At 44.9% G+C, this 18345-nt stretch overlaps 1 protein-coding gene across 2 annotated transcripts in view; it reads left to right on the plus strand.

Moving 5' to 3' along the window:
- Positions 1 to 18345, plus strand: part of LOC147747399 (serine/threonine-protein kinase TNNI3K) — a 2862006-nt gene that overhangs the window by 1717464 nt on the left and 1126197 nt on the right. The window lies entirely within an intron of this gene.

Below are 18345 nucleotides of genomic sequence, written 5' to 3' on the forward strand. Positions count from 1 at the left end.
AGTGCCATGATCACAGATTTATGGCCACTAAATATACTATGGTTAATATTATAAAAGGATAGGATCAATAAATGATGAGCAGCCTCTGCCTTGTAAGTTGGGGACACAACTACATCAGGATGGATAGCGATCAGGTCCAGAGTATGAGTTGGGCCATAAGTGTTTAGGAGGACACTCAAATCCGACCTTCCTGAGTATGTTTCATACGAGGTTCTCACTTAATGTACAGGTCAACTAGTCTTGATTAGTCACCATTAAGTTGGGACACAAATGGCAGTTGAAATCTCTCACTAGAAGTAATTGAGATCACGACAGGTCTTCCCCCTGGATTTGCTCCAGCCGTCTACTTAATTTGTCCAGACTTGCCGATCCCTGTGAGTGTGATCTTGCATTATAAAAATTAAATAGTACTGATCGATGTGAGTTACTCAATAGTGTGAATCCTTGAACGACATCAGAGTCCCACAACAGAGTCTTCCACCTACCATGTATCCTGAGGACTATAAACACAATTAAATCTCCCCTTGCTCTCCCTGCACCCGACCTTATTGCTGGGCAGAAAAAGGTTTACAACCCTCTATAAAAAATGATTAACTGGCTTCCACGTTTCGTGAATGCATATTATATGACAATCTCTGAAATATTGGAGCCACTGCTCATCCAAAAACTTGCTGACCAAGCCTGCCACATTCCACAAGACTATTTTTAGGTCACCCACACTGCACCCACCCTGTAAAAACACATATATAATAAAGCATAGATATTTATTTAGATGTATCTAATAAAAAATATTCTGAAACTAAGAATTTAAATATATGTAATATTTTTTTTATCTAATGTAAATAATATATATATGTGTATATATATATATATATATATATATATATATATATATATATATATATATATATATATATATATATATATATATATTACCTACTGGCGGTCGTCAGTAGGTATATATAGTTAGGATTTTTTCTCTATGGGACTTTTGAAAATTCTATGTCTAATAACTTTGGCGTTTGTGGACGGAATCGGCTGAAATTTTCAGGAAAATTGCACATTTTCTTTCTGAGCAGCCCCTGAAACTTTGGAGGGGTTTCGTCAAGGGGGGGCCGAGAAAAAAGGGGGGTCCCAAAACGCATTTTTCCCATGTTAATTTCCATAGGGCGTTTGGCCTCACTTTTAGCTCGAACGGCTGAATGGATTTCCACGAAACTTGGCAAAATTGTAGGGACTGTTAGCCCGATGTGCCTTTGCTGGGTCTCAATATATGTGCTCCAGTGGATTTTGAGAAATTAACGTTTTAAAAAACAGATATATCTGTGACAGCGTCCTGGATAGCGCTCCAGATAGCGTACTTTTCACATAACGGAGCTTTGCGAAGCGAAGCTGATTGGCTCTCCGGTGTCTGTCAACATTCTAAACAGTCCGGAGCGGCCGCCATCTTGTCTCTCGGTAGGATCGAGAGACAAGAGGAGGAGAAAAACGAAGGGGGAATTTAATGAAAGGGGGCAAGGTAGACCCCTCTTGACCCCCTAGGAATGATGTTGGGGTTATTAAAGGGTCCTGTGGGGAAAATAAAAAAAATTTGATTTTTCACGGTAGAAGCGCTTCCCGGTTCGCGAACCGGGCCGCAAACTGGTGGCGAAACGGGAATTCGCCATTTTGTGTTTCGGTTTAATTAAATTACAGGGTATAAGGGGGTACGGGAGACGTATCCTGACCCCTTATGTTTTCTGAGGGTGGCTGAGGAGGCTCATATATGTTGATACATGTCTTCCAGCGGCTGTGCGTGAGCGTTTTTTTTTTTGCTGCGTGACGTCTGTTAACGTTCGATTCGATGGAAATCAGGAACTGTTGACCGCCATTTTGTCACTGCGAGTAAATATTTTGTTAAAAATAATTGTTATAAATTAATCCTTATTGATAAACATTGTCTGCGCCATCTTGCCTTTTTTGCAATGCCACACTTTTGTTGAGCACGGCAGCCATTTTAGATGCCTTGACCAGACCCACTCTCTGCACGCCGCCGATCCTCAGCATGGCTCCTCACCCTCGCAAGCATCTCCCCCACGCACTGGTCACCCCCGCTCTCTCTCTCATGCGTGGGCCAGAAACCTCCTCCCATCTGCGCTGTTCTTCTCTGAGAATCACACCCTGTGCCCGCCCGACACCTCCCTTTCACCCTATTCACTACCGCACCCTCTGACACTCCTCTTCCTCTGTGTCCGATTGTCCAGGCCGGTCCCAGGCTATCACCTAGCCCTGCAGATGTAGTTTATGGCCCCAGCTGTAAAGAATCACCCCTCTTCAAAGGAGTTACAGTAGATCAAGGCCCCCACCCGATGAGATCCGTTACACCACACGCGTTCCTACTATCTGATAACCATCCTGTATTGTGCTTGGGGAGGGGATTCTCACTGTGAGGGTGTGTGGGTCCGAGCCTGAAGCGGAAGATTCCAGGGATGCCTCTTTGTACATCAAAGTTTTTACAATTATGTGTCACATTAAAAATATATAGCACTCCAACAAAGTAGTAGGATTATAAAACTTTAATAACTTATAAATATATACAACGCAACAAAAACAGTAAATACATTTAAACATTTTTTTGAAAAAAGAAGCAACAATGGTCAGTAGCTGTGTTTTGTGCGAATAGTCCCAAGGCAGCACAACGTGCTGAGTTCTGGACGGCACCCAGGTGATGTTACCTGGGTGCCGCACTGGTTTTTGGTATCCTACAATGCAGCTCCGAAAAACGGCATGGGGCGTCCCGGGGGGTGCGGGGGGAGTCAGTAGCAGTCTGTTGTGCGAATAGTCCCAAGGCAGCAGAACGCGCTGAGATGTGGATGGCACCCAGGTGATGTCCAGTAAGTTGCCGCACTGGTTTTGGTATCCTACAATGCTGCTCCGAAAAATGGCGTGGGGCGCCCCGGGGGGGGGTCGTGGGGGGGGAGGCGTCATGAACGGGCCTCCCCAGGTGGAGGCTCGTCTGCTGTAGTGGGGCGCCCCTTTAACGTTTCAGTTGCCATTCCGCCCGCTTTTGGTACACTGTGCCAAAATCCACCATTCAGCTGAGTTGCGCCCACTCTTGCGGTTCAGCGATAGGCGGCTGCTACAGGACTCTCAAAATGGCGGCAGGCTCTTTCCTTTTTGGGCCTGGTCCACTAAAATGGCCCTGGGACACCTTGGAACTCGGACGCTTGTCTGCTAGGTCTTGGACCCCATTCTCGAAAGCGTCCCCTGAGCCTTGAAGATTCTACAAAAGTCTTGGGGGCCCCCGACTCCTGCAGGCTTCCGGTGGGGAGCGGCTACCAAGATTGCTCGCGGAATGACCACGACGGAGCCACGAGATGGTGGTGCTTTCATGCTGACGCCAGCTTCAGTCTGAAACATCCAGAAACAAAGTGGGGCTTTCATCGTTTGGGAAAAAAAAATGTTTTAATCCAATGAAAAGTGTTATTTTTAGGTCATATGATCAAGCCTTCCATCATTAGGAAACCAAAAGTAAAATGAACCAATGAAAAGTTTTATAAACAAGTCACATGACCTGTTATGCGGCATAGGGCTATAAAAAGCGTATAAAATCCGTTGGCACGTGAGGCGGCTTCAGTAGCGGACCGATGTGCGAATAGGCCGAAGGCAGCACAACGCGCCAAGATCCGGATGGCACCGAGGTGGTGTCTAGCAAGTTGCCGCACTGGTGTGGCCATCCTACAATGCTGCGCCGAAAGTCGGCGTGGGGCGCCCCGTTGGCCTGTGAGGTCGCGTCAGTCAGTGGGGGCTGTTTGAGGATCTGACTGCATTGGAATGCAATGTGATGCTGTGCATCGCCCCCAAGATGGAGGCTCCTCGGCTGCAGTGGGGCGCCCCTTGGTGTTTCACTCGCTATCCAGCTGAGTTGCGTCCGCACTTGCGGCTACAGTAGGCCGAAGGCAGCACAACGGGCCGAGATCTGGATGGCACCGAGGTGGTGTCCAGCAAGTTGCCGCACTGGTGTGGCCATCCTACAATGCTGTGCTGAAAGTCGGCGTGGGGTACCCCGTTGGCCTGTGAGGTGGTGTCAGTAGCGGACCGATGTGTGAATAGGCCAGAACCAGCACAAGGCGCCAAGATCCGGATGGCACCGAGGTGGTGTCATAGTTGAGAGTTCTGAGCAGCGCTTGTAACACTGTCTGAAGCTTATTTGCACCTGCTGCAGCTTCACTATTGCCCTGGTGTGGCCAAAGATCGCCCATGACATAGGCGGCCGGCTCCCGGGGTCTGGCGGAACTTTTTTCCTTTTCCTTTCTGCATCTTGTCCCACAATCCGTTTGACCTGAAGACACGACCAGGTCCCTGAATGTGTGCAGGGGGACGCTATTGATTGAATCAAAATGGCGGCTTCACACAAAGCTGACTCAAGCGTTGCTGCTGATGCTATACAGACAAAAACTGGTTTTCAGTTTGTACATTCTTCAGGATTTTTCCATCCAAGGCTGGTTGAGAGTTTGTAGAACAATGGCTTCAGATTTTCAACATACTACTCTTCAACATTCTTCCTAAATGTAACAATGTGAGACTCACTAGGAGAACGGCTGTTTATCTTTCCTTTCAAAATGCTGCCAACAATATTTTCTGAATGGAAGAGACCACAAGGCGCTGAGATCCGGTTGGCACCGAGGTGGTGTCCAGCAAGTTGCCGCACTGGTGTGGCCATCCTACAATGCTGCGCCGAAAGTCGGTGTGGTGTGCCCGAAGGGGTGGGGGGGAGGCGGCGCAAACGAGCCGAAATATAGTTATGGTAATTATACCATGCATCGTCATATGGAGAGGTGGCACCGATTAATTATAGTGCTGCACAAATGAGAGATTTGGTGGACAACCCCCGACCTGCTAGTACATCCACCAATGAAGTGGCACTGACAGCATCAGAGGCAAGGGAAACGGTCCCAAATATTCAGAAGAACTTTGGAAAGATTAAAATGACATGTTTAGATTGTGGCAAATTAATTTCATGTGGACAGATGAGTGTTACTCTAATAAATAGAGCTTATGAACATCATCATAGTCGATGGTTGGTGGAGACATTTTGATTATATCCTGGACCTGCCCGGCCTCGCCCAAAATGGCGCCGGTATAAATGGGACTCGTAACTCCTTGTTGTGTACTGGTTGCACAACCTTGACATCACGAGATACGTATGCAGTTTTGAAGCACATGGCGGGCGGGGACGAGAATTGATTGAATATTTCGACATCCCTATTGATATTAAGTTCTGATGTGTTATTGATTACTGTACTATTGAAAGTTCGAATTAACGTCACCCATGGTACTTGCCCGCAAATGTATATCTAGATAATTTTATTGTAAGTGGTCCTGTCGTATTTTAATTACAAAATGTGCGTCCACCGATTCCGCAACTGTTAGACACCTTAGTTCTTGCAACCTAAGGGCCCGCTCGTTACGTTCCTCTACAGTGTAAATGTCTCCTCATCATATACGCTTCCAGTTTGCTCCGTGGCCGGCCCACGTGGTTATAGGCCCGTATTTGTATACTGACATTTTCACAATAAAGGTTTTTAAAACAAAACATGGTAGTAGTATTTACATTGGTAAAGTTTTTAATTTTAGTCACTGTTTTCGAATCAGTAAAAGGCAAGTGAAATAAAGCAGTCCAATTACATGACGGATTAAAGGTATAATACGCAGGAACGCAGTAAAGATAAATGGTCAAGGGCTGTTGTGTTTTCTACTCCTGCAACATAAAGTGATCGATAAGAATCTGATATTCAGGCGTATCGGCGACTAAGACAGCAGGCCGAGCCTCTTTTGCTCAACAGCTCCGTCATGGGACGAAGAAACGCCCTTTTTCTCGAAAAAGGAATATATTTTACTTGCAGGACAGTTGTAAATTTTCCGGGAAAGTACATTAGCCTGGAACATTATAACATATATGTTTAAGAAAAAATAATGTTCGAAAGCAATAAAAAGCGTAATTTTTAGGTCATATGACCAAGCCTTTCATCATTAGAATAACAAAAGTAAAATGAACCAATGAAAAGTTTTATTAACAAGTCACATGACCTGTTATGCTTACGTTACGCGCTGCGCGCCGCGCCCCCGCTCGCTTCCGGGAAGCTGCGCTTCGCGCACCGGATTACTTCTGGGTGCGCTAACGCGGCGTGTCATATAACGCATTACGCGACAATGTAGGTCCAGAATATAGTCAAAATGTCTCCACCAACCAGCGGTCGGAACACAACCCCTTTCAGCAGTCTAAAAAGTTCTGTTAAATGACAACAGAAGGGACAGGCAACAAGAACCATCAGTCAAAGAGGGGAGGGCAAGTTCTTCTCTACCGGGCCACGTTGGGGCGCTACCGGAACTGATCGAATTGGTAGTCTACAGTGTTTCTGGATGTTTCAGACTGAAGCTGGCGTCAGCATGAGAGCACCACCATCTCGTAGCTCAGTCGTGGCCATTCCACGAGCAATCATGGCAGCCGCTCCCCACCAGAAGCCTGCGGGAGTCAGGGGCCCCCAAGACTTTTGTAGAATCTTCAAGGCTGAGGGGACGCTTTCGAGAATGGGGCCCAAGCCCTAGCAGACAAGCGTCCGAGTTTCAAGGTGTCCCAGGGCCATTTTAGTGGACCACGCCCAAATCTGAAGAGCCGGCCGCCATTTTGAGAGTCCTGTGGCAGCCGCCTATCGCTGCATCGCAAGAGCGGGAGCAACTCAACTACATGGTGAGCGAGACGCTGTAGTCGCAAGAGCGGGCGGTAAACAGCTGAATGGCGGAAGAGGCACAGTGTAGCAAAAGCGGGCGGAATGGCAACTGAAACGGTAAAGGGGCGCCCCAGTACAGCGTGTCTTCAGGTCAAACGGATTGTGGGACAAGGTCCAGAATGGAAGAGTCATCAAAAGGCAAAAAGTTCCGCCGGACCCTGGGAGCCGGCCGCCTATGTTGGGGGCGATCTTAGGCCACACCAGGGCAACGCGACTTGGGGAGGGGGCAGGAGCCAAGCGCCCCCTCCCAGTCCGCGCCACCACACCGTATTTTGAAAATCTGAAGCCATCGTTCTACAAACTCTCAACCAGCCTTGGATGGAAAAATCTTGAAGAATGTACAAACTGAAAACCAGTTTTTGTCTGCATAGAATCAGCAGTAACGCTTGCTATCAGAGTGCATGAGTTTCATGCTCGATCGATTGAGCTAGCCAGGTCAGGTAACAAAAAGTATGAAATAGTTATGTAAATAGTTATTTAATAAAATGTTTTACCCTGTTACTTTGCTGGTGTGTTGTATATATTTATAATATTTGCATAGAGTTTATCGTTATTTTGGGCGGGGTGGGTGGCAGAGCCGAGCTGTCTTGCAGCCATCATGGTGTGGAGCTCAGTTCATCTCACTAGTTTCGTATTTCTCATGAAGGGTTGTTCCTAATGTTTCTATTTTAGCGAGGTCAAAAAGAGATCCCATTAGTGGCCTACTGATGTTGCTCGATTACTTTTGTTTTTTTACACGATTTTTCACTATCTGCAAAGACTAAACAGAGTATTGCGACTCTGTGCTTGTTTGTAAATAGAGAATGAACCAAAGAGAATCAATTCTAAAACAGTAAATGCTTGGATAACAATCAATCAAATGGAGAGACAAGCAGGCACGACGGATTACAACGGGGGCAGAGGCCTGCGTTAACTACCCTTCACTATCTGCAAAGAGAGAGTACTACTAAGAGAAAAGAGGGGGGGGCAGCGTTCAAAGCACATCAGCGTGCATAAACACGAAAATGTTTTTACCTATCATGTACTTGACATTTGACAGCTTTTGATATTTGCTATTAAAAAACCATTGAAATTCACTGAAAAAACCATAGGTTATAGACCATATATAGTTAGGAATTAGCATTTACAAAACCTTGAAAATTCAATGAAAAAACCATAGGTTTTAGGCCATATATAGTTAGGGATTAGCATTTACAAAACCTTAATTTACTCGCACAAAACCATAGAAATTCGCATATATAGTTAGTTGCAATAACTATATATCGCGCACCCGCAATCCACTGCTGATGATGTCACATATTACATCATTCATGACATGGTCAGTGACATCACTGATGACATCACTGATGACATCTCAAATGACATCACTGATGACATCACTGATGACATCTCAAATGACATCACTGATGACATCACTGATGATATCTCAAATGACATTACTGATGACATCACTGATGACATCTCAATTGACATCACTGATCACATCACTGATGACATCTCATTTGACATCAATAATCACGTCACTGATGATATAATTGATGTGATAATACAATGCACCTCCTCACACTCTAAAATAACCTCTGTTACACCCAGTGTTAAATACAGAGTTTCATTTTAAGAACCATTGACACACCAATACCAGTTACTACATACGCACTCACTGATTCCTACGTCTACACACACATTCACTCATTCACCCATACAATCACTCATACATACAGTCACTCATTATTACAACATTATCATATGCACTCATACACCTATGCAGACACTCAAACACTGCCACTCATCCATAGAGTTACTCACACACCTAGTTAGTCCTGTAAATAATCAATCACACTTCGATTTCCTCATCTATACAGTTAAACACAGAACACCTTATTTATTCAAACATATACTAACACATACTTACTCTCTTATACAATTACTGATACAAGTACGCATTAATGTGCACAGAGTCACACACCTCCCAGCCAGCCACACACACACTCAGTCTTCCATACAAATACTTGGGCAACCAATCAATAACCCATATAGCCACTCATATAGCTACTGATCAAACCATGCAGCAGTTTGCACAACAACAGACATATTGATGCACACTTTCAGACAGTTTAGTCACTAATCCATGCATTCAGTAAGACACATTTATTCACTCACTCACTCAGTCACGCACCTACTAAATCCTTCATCCAGACACTTATACATCCACTCATTCTTCAATATGTAAGACATTTTTTAATTTTACAGAAACATACAGTCACTGGATGTTGTCATCAGTGATGTCATTTGAGATGTCATCAGTGATGTCATCAGTGATGTCACTGACCATGTCATGAATGATGTAATATGTGACATCATCAGCAGTGGATTGCGGGTGCGCGATATATAGTTATTGCAACTAACTATATATGCGAATTTCTATGGTTTTGTGCGAGTAAATTAAGGTTTTGTAAATGCTAATCCCTAACTATATATGGCCTAAAACCTATGGTTTTTTCATTGAATTTTCAAGGTTTTGTAAATGCTAATTCCTAACTATATATGGTATATAACCTATGGTTTTTTCAGTGAATATATATATATATATATATATATATATATCAGCACAAATCTTCAAACCTCCACTGCACAGCGGCGAGAGAAGAGACAGACCCCACGCTTTCCAGGCATGCAAGACTACATCGTTAGTCGAAACGTTGCATTTTTTGGAAGGCACAAGAGCTTAATAAAACATCTTGCCTGGAAAGCGTGGGGTCTGTCTCTTCTCTCGCCGCTGTGCAGTGGAGGTTTGAAGATTTGTGCTGATACTATTGCGGAAGCCGGCTGTCTCCGCTGGCAGCACCCCCTCCTCTTTGAAGTGGCTTTTCGAACGAACAACCAAACGTGGATGCGGATTCCTGGAGGAATATATATATATATATATATATATATATATATATATATATATATATATATATATATAATTCACTGAAAAAACATAGGTTTCAGGGGCCTTATAGCTAGCTGGACATTTCACTCGAACAAAACCATTGAAATCCCCCCGTTATAGTTAGTTCAGCTAACTATAACTCGCGCGCCCGCAATGCACTGCTGATGACGTCACATATTACATCACTCATGACATGGTCAGTGGCATCACTCATGACATCACTGATGAAATCTCAAATGACATCACTGGTGACATCACTGATGACATCATCTAGTAAATGTGTGTTTTTCTCAAAATTAAATATGTATATCTCAAGGTAGATGGAAGAATAAATGGGTATATAAGTGTCTAAATGGATGAATTTTTATTTGTAAAATTGATTGTATAACGGACTGATTAACTGTGTCTTAGTGAATACATGGGTTAGTAAGTAATGTTTAAATATGTAAATATCTGTATCAGTCTCTCACTTTGTGTATAAGTGACTGCATGGGTTGGTGAGTAGCTATATGAGTGTCTATATGGGTTATTACTTGGTTTTTCAAGTATCACTATGAGTGTCTGAGTGTCTGTATGGTTGTATGGTATTACTTAGTGCATAGATGCATGAATGAGTGTGTCACTATTTGTATGTGTTAAAGACAGTATGTGTGCAGGACTGTATGAGTGGGTGAGTGTGTGTAAGGGTGTGTTAGTGAGTGAATGACTGTCTCAATAGTGTCTTTATAAGTAACTACATATATTGTAATCTAGTATATGTCAGTATTGGTGTATATAAGTGAGTATATGTGAGAGTGAGAGATTGAAAGAGTTCCTGTATGAATAAGTATGTGTTTCTATAAATGATTGTGCAAAAGAGTAAGTGTGGTGGTGTGTGTATAACTGTATATGGAAATAAATGGATGTTTGATTCTTTATTAGTATGAGTAACTATGTGTGTGAGTAACTCTATGGATGATTGGCGGTGTGTAACAGGATGTATAGGTGTATGAGTACACATGATGAGTGAGTACATGTATGAGTGACTTTATAGGACTGTTGGTGAATGAGTGGATGTGTATGTAGATCTTAGAATTACTGAATAGGTTGTGTTAACTGTCCATTGATTTGAACATTTTTGTTTCTGTTTTTGTATGTGTGTATCAAAGCTTATATTAGGGTGAGAGAAGGTCTGCCACTCTATCACAAGGATGATGTCATCAGTGATGGCATCAGTGATGTCATTTGAGATGTCATCAGTGATGTCATGAGTGATGTCACTGACCATGTCATGAGTGATGTAATATGTGACGTCATCAGTAGTGCATTGCAGGCGCGCAAGTTATATTTAGCTAAACTGACTAGAACGGGTTTTGTCAAGTGAAATGTCCAGCTAACTATAACGCCCCTGAAACCTGAAGAAAAAACACACAGAAAGAAAAAAAAGAAATGCAGAAAGATGCAACAGAAGTCATCAAAGACTAAGAAAAGTGCAGGAAGAAAGAAAATGTGCAAAAAGAATAAACAGGGTTGCAGAAAGAAGCCTTGTTGCAAAATCATCCTGTACCCTCAACTTTTTCAGACGGGTACTGGTGGTAACTGAGTCTGACGGATCAGTCATAGAGCCAGTCCTACATACACTAGGGAACACTATGCGTTGGGGTCCCCCTGTGATTAGCATGACCTCCTCTGTAAGCCCTTAGTATGGGATATAATAGGGCGGGAGATTAAAACTACCTCTTATAATGCGCCACGGGGTGCGTTTGCACACTGGTGAAGGGAGGGGGGGCCTGAGATGATATGTGTGCAAACACGACCTGTGGGCGTTTTAAGTTGGGGATAAAGTCCCCTTGAATCCTGAGGGTCCCCGGGGGCCAACTAACCCACTCAACTATATCTCAAATTACAATCCCCCAATGACATTTCACTCCTGAACTCAACGATCAGAAACACCCAATCCTGGCTTGCCAATAATCATCTCAAACTCAATGCTCTGAAAACAGAGTTCCTTCTGATCTCACCTCCCGCGAAGATCTCTACCACTCAAACCTGGCTTAAACAGCTAACTGCACTCAATGTCCAGCCCACCTTAGTGGATTCAGCAAAATCTCTAGGCATAACTCTCGACTCCAATCTCAACATGCAGCATCATATCAGCAAGGCTACTAAAGGAGCGAACTTCCAAATCAACACCCTGTGGAAACTTAAACCCTTCCTGCCAAAGACTTCCAAACTGCAGTACAAGCACTAGTAATCCCGCGAATTAAATACGGCAGCATCGCCCTCTGCTGTCTCCCGCTAACTACTACTGCACCCTTAAGAGCTTCTCTAAACGCTGCAGCGAGACTCATCACGGGGTCAAAAAACACTCGCATATCTCCCCTGACTTGAAATCCTTGAACTGGCTGCAGTTTGAAGCCAGAATACATCTGAAAATAGCCTGCATGACACACAAGGCTGTACACCTGAGCTCCCCTGGATACCTCACTCAGAAGCTGTCAATCTCTGGCGGCTCTAGAAACACTAGAGGCACAAACAATCTTATGCTAAAACCTCGAAGATTCCGGAAGGAAAAAACCTATAAATGCTCTTTCTCAGGAATGGCACCCAGGATCTGGAACTCACTCCCTCCTGAAACCAGACTCATCTCCTCCTTCACACTTTTTAAGAAAGAAGTAAAAGCTATTCTCTTGGCCAAATACACTTGACCTATTAATGTTGAGCTGTAAAGATTCTGAAGATTCTGCACCGATCTGTATTATTCTGTTCGATTCCTATGACATTGTGTTGTACCTGTACTATTGGCTTACCTGACTATCTTTGCACACATTTATCTGTAATATTTGCTTTATTGTTGTATCGTTGCTACTTTACTCCTTAATGACCTGCTTTTCATTCTCTTGTTGGTATTCCCTGCATTGTAAAGCGCTCTGATATCTGCAAGGATCTTGTTCGCGCTATATAAAACTTTCAAAATAAATAAATAAAAATAAAATAAGGTATGTCCAGTAAGTGCCACAAAGTTGCATTGCAGAGAGGTGTAAAATGGGGCACGGCCTCGGACCACCTCTCTGCAACGCAGCTCTGTGGTGCTTACTAGAGGTACATGGTGGACTAGTTGGATCCAGGGACTCTCAGGATTAAAGAGGACTTAATTCCCCAACATAAAATGCACTACAGGGCGTGTTTGCACACGTCACCTCAGGCCCCGTCCCCTCCCTTCACCACTGTGAAAACATACGCTGTGGCTGTTTTAAGTTGGGAGATTAAGTCCCCTTTAATCCTGAGAGTCCTTAGGGTCCAACTAGCCCACTAGGTACCTCAAGTAAGTGCCACAGAGCTGCGTTGCAGAGAGATGTAAAAAGGGGAATGGCCTAGACCACCTCTCTGCAACGCAGCGCAGTGGTGCTTACTGGAAGCACATTGTGGGCTAGTTAGCCCCCAGGGGCCCACAGGATTGCAGAAAATGTTTTCCCCAATTTTAAAGGCACCACAGGGCGTGTTTGCACATCACCTCAGGCCCCGTCCCCTCCCTTCCCCACCTTGTAAACTCGCCCTGTGGCAGTTTTAAGTTGGGAAATTCAGTCTAGTTGAATCCTGAGGGTCCCTAGGGTCGAACTAGCCCACGAGGTGTAAAAAGGGTCGTGGCCTTAGAACACCTCTCTGCAACGCAGCTCCCTGGCGCATACTGGAGGTTCCTGGTGGGCTAGTTGGCCCTCAGGGACCCCCAGTATTCAAGGGAAATTAGTTCCCCATCTCCAAACGTGCCAGAGGGGGCGTTTGCAGAGTGGTGCAGGGAGGGGGTGGGGCCAATGCGCGATGCCAGTCTTTTTTAAAGAAAAAATTTAAGAAGGGGGGCTGTGTATCACCCCTTCTTTTCCTAATCATTTGGCCCTGGGGACCCCATCTCCCAGGGCCTGCCCCCAAATTAATTTTTTTTATTTTAACTTTGGAAGGTGGGTGCCTGGCCCCCCTCCCAAAACCATAATCTGCCCCGGGGAACCCACCCCCCAGGACATGGCCATTTATTTTTTTATAATAGATTTGGAAGGGGGCTGCGTTGCCCCCCTCCTCAGGCCACTTATGGCACCGGGGACCCCGTCCCCCGGGGCCTGCCTTTACTTTGTTTATTTGGCTGGCTGGATCAAGTCTGTGTGCCATGGCGGGGTAAAATGTATACGGCGGAGAAATTGTCTATCGTCACTTCGCAGCATTTTGTCCACTGCTCCTCAGTGAGGGGGCGTCCCAAGCCCAGCGCCCATGTTCTGCGGACCGCGGCTTCTTCTATTGGTTGTGTGCGCGGACAAGTTTTATACAATTTAGAGATTAGATGTGCCCCTGTCTCGCTTTCTATCAGCAATGGAAGTGGTGCAAAGGGGTCAGGTTCAATTGGGTAAGTGGGCAGCATAGCACGAAGAGCCAATCGAATCCGGCGTAGGACGAAACTGTCCATGAAGAAGATCTCATGAAAGGGTGTGTCATCTGTGTCTGAAAGACATGTCCCTCTGGGAATAAATCTCCTATTTTGGCAATGTCGTATTTAGCTAAAGTGCACTGCACCAGTTTTTCACCCGTGATTGGCAGCCATGGTGCGTTGAGGAGGGGGATGGCAGGGGAATATAGTGTAGTCACACCGAAGAGGCGTTTTAGTCTGCTCCAGGCCCAACATGTAGTGGAGACCGTCTGTATGTCCTTTGGATCTCTGGGAATGCCCTTGGGTAAGACTGCAGACAGCCGTTCTGGTATCACAAAATCCTCCACTGGGTGAAAATAAGGGCAGCATTGGGCAACCAAATAGTACAATTGGAGGTCTAGGACCCCATATCCCCCTCTCATATGGGATGGTGAGCACCTGACGCTGGACGCGTGCTCCCTTACCACCCCACACCAATTGTACAAAATCTGTGCGCAAACGTTGAAAAAAAACTATTTGTGAGGGGTATGGGAATGTTATTACAAAGATATAGTAATTTGGGAAGCACAATCATTTTGAGTATTGCTACTCTGCTGGCTATGGGCAGTAGCAATCGCAAACACCTGTCCACTTGCGCTTCTAGGATGGAGACTGCCTGTCCGTAGTTTAAACGGATGATCTGAGCAGAGTCCCGGTGTATGTGGATGCCCAGATATTTGACCAAGGCAGTGCACCAATCAAGTGGGAACTCACAGTGCCATGGAACAGTACTCTCGGTCAAAGGAAAGCTCACTGACTTGTGCCCGTTGATACCGAGACCTGAGAAGTGACAGAATCTAAGGATTTCTCTGATGAGTGGATTTAAATTGACCTTTGGGTTCCTGACATATGGAATAGTTTCATCTGCATAAAGCGGTACTAGAAGGGGGCCAGTGTTGAAGTGCAAGCCTCTGTGTAAATGTTTTTCCTGGAAATGGCAGATTACTGGGTCCATAGCCAGAATGAACAATAATGGGGACAAGGGACTGCCCTGTTGCGTGCCCCGTGATAGAGGAAATGAACGGGATAGTGTGCTGTTTAAACAAAGCCTCTCCGTGGGTTTGCTGTATAGCAACACAGGGGTAGTGATGAAATCCAATGGCATGCCCATGCGGCACATAACTGAAATAAAAAAGGGCCATTCCAATAAGTCAAAAGCTTTTTCCGCGTCTAGTAGGATCGCAGCAGCAGGAACCTCTGAATTTATTCTGTGGATAACAGAGAAGAGTGTTCGAATATTTATTGAAGTGCAGAGGCGGGGAACAAGGCCAGATTGAGCCGGTGCAATGATGAACTCCATTACCTGGGAAAGGCGATTGGCTATGATTTTTGCTAAAATGTTATAGTCTAAGTTTAAGAGGGAAAGAGGTCTGTAAGAGCCACATAAGGAAGGGTCTTTGCCCAGCTTTGGAATGAGAATGATGACCGCTTCACAAAGCGTGGGAGGTAGTGTCTGTTTCTCAAGGGCCTCTGCATAGACCTCTATCAATTGCTGGGCTGGAGAGTTTTTGTATGCCTTGAAAAAGTCCCCTGTAAACCCGTTGAGTCCAGGGGCTGAGGAGCAGAGGAGGGTGTCAATGGCGCCAAGAACGTCCGCCATGAAGATGGGTTCAGCTAAAAAGTCTTGCATGTGTTTTTTGAGATATACCAGTGCAATATCGGACAGATAGTCTTCCTGAGCAGAGAGGTCACTTTCTGCCCTAGTGATGTAAAGCGACATGTAATAGTCCATAAATTCTCCGATGTGGAGGTTAGTAACTGATTGGCTGAGGAGCGCAGCTCAGTGATGTATGCTGCACTAATTGGGGGCCGGAGCATCTGAGCGAGCACCCTGCCTGAGTGCTCGCCCTCCCTATTCTGCTGGGCGGTCTGATATTTGCCCAGATATAAGATTTCACGGTCCGCAGTGTCTTGGTCCTCAACGAAAAGGGCAATGCGGCGACCATCTGCGTCTGGGTCCGGGGATGGAGGTGTAACAAAATCCAGGTCTGCGACTTCACGTTCTACCCGTGTAAATGTGTTACGCAAATCTCTAAGTACTCCTGCATGCTTGGGGATGCAGACACCTCTGATATAAGCTTTGAAACCCTCCCATAGGACTGTCCATGTGTCAACCGATCCCGTATTTTTTTTAAAGTAGTCTTCAATGGTTTTGCGTACCTCTGTGTTAAAAAGATCATCGTAGAGGGCCCAGCTCGGGAATCACCATTGTAACTCAAATTCCTCAGGACGTGGGACTTTCTGGTTAAGCTGTACTGGAGAGTGGTCCGAGTAGGTTCTTGGTAGAGTTACTGGCAACCGGGACCAGCCAGCGATACCCGGCAAAATCAGCCAGAAGTTTAGCCTAGTTCATGTATTGTATTGACCTGAATAATGTGTGTAGCTTGTGGAAGTAGGATTGTGCTGGCGCAAAACGTCTAGCCGGTGAGAGATGCTCACACAGATCTTTCAGCGCACGTCGCAATCTAGGCTTGGAATCTGGTTTTGTGGCGGTGCTGTCTAAGTCAGGGTTCAGGAGTAGAATGAAGTTGCCCCCCACCAGAAGGAAGCACAGCTCCAACCACGCCAGCTTGTCATGCAGGGAGTGGAAGAACTCGGGGGAGTCCGTGTTTGGACAGTACACACATACCAGGGCCGTTTTGTGTCCCATAAGTGAGCCTGTGACTATTATGTACCTGCCTTCACTGTCCCCTACCATTGAACTGCACCTGAAGGGAACTTTTGTGGATAAGGATAGCGATACCCCTTGCGTAGCTACTGTAGTTGGCAAAATACCTATGCGCCCCCCAGCTAGCCGCAAATCTAGCTGGGTCCGATTGTGGGAGGTGAGTTTCCTGCAAGTAAGCAATGTCTATGTTATGCCTAATCAAATAGTGGATCACCTGTCTTCTCTTGTGATTGTAATTAAGGCCCCTGACATTCCAGGACATCAACGATAAGCCAGAGGGACCATTAGTGTTACCTAGTCGGGTCATCGGGTGTACAGTTCAAGCCTAGCAAATTTAAGTAGTTGTCCATAAATAAAATCCATGACAGTGACCAATGCTGTGTACAAAGAAAAGGAGTGCAATCATGTACAAAAAACCCACACCCCTCACCCAGCCCCACAACCATCAAAGCGAGGCAAAACCATACATAACAATATCGTAGTGAGTACCGATCAACTTTTCACAAAAATTGAATACCTTGTAATGGTACATACAGTGTAACAAGAACAAATCCAAAGCATACACCGTGAGGGGTGGCAACGCCACGTCAGTCAGCCAGCAATATGCAACAATACAGATGAATGAATAACATTAACCCAGTGTGTTTAATATGATGCCATAGTAGTTTGACATCCTGCACTTCCGTGGGGTTGTCAAAAATGCGAGGCCAGCCGCCCACGTCTAGCGGGATATAACATGCCATATTTGAAGCCAAGATTTCTAAGGGTGGCTTTGACCCCAGTGTATTTATGTCTTGCGTCCTGTACCATGACAGTGAAATCCTGGCATAGAGAGAGCTTAGAGCCCTGCCAGATGGTTTCCCCACGCGCTATTGCGAGATGCCAAGAAACAAGAGAGAATTGCCAATACTGATACTCCATTTACCTCAAATTTATAGCCAAAGTAAAGACCACAGTTCAATACTTTGATGTGCTATTCAAAAGCTGTTTATTCAAAAATAATTTGATAATATGCATTTTAGAATCAGTGTCAACAGGTCAACCAATTTTATATAACAATACTGAAAGTGAGGACACAGCCAGTGGAATAAAACGTCATATATACCATCACTCATTACTCATCACACATATCACAGTCAAACCACTTACATTCAAACAATCAACCTGGGTACTTCACACACTCTGGAGAAACATTAAACCAGTAGGTGAAGTACTGGGTCTGCTATATGATCTAAAACAATCCCTGATATTCTCAACAATACACTATGAAAATATTCAGTTAAATCATAAGGTTTTAAACATACTCACCAAAGTTTCAGTGTATAAACACAACTAAAGATGTAAAAAACAAATTAACATCAAAATGCAACCAGGAGACCCAACGGCCTACGCGTTTCGAATCCCTATCAATCTCAGGATTCTCTTCAGGGCCAAACTCAGTTTGTCTTTAGCCAATAGGTCATATTTCAGAAGTGTATGCCCCTATGGGAGGGGTTTTCTGGACCGAGTTCTCAGCTGGCTGGTAGCAAGTCTTCAGAGCGCT

Source organism: Lissotriton vulgaris, chromosome 1_1 (assembly GCF_964263255.1).
Source record: "Lissotriton vulgaris chromosome 1_1, aLisVul1.2, whole genome shotgun sequence".
Lineage (NCBI taxonomy): Eukaryota > Metazoa > Chordata > Amphibia > Caudata > Salamandridae > Lissotriton > Lissotriton vulgaris.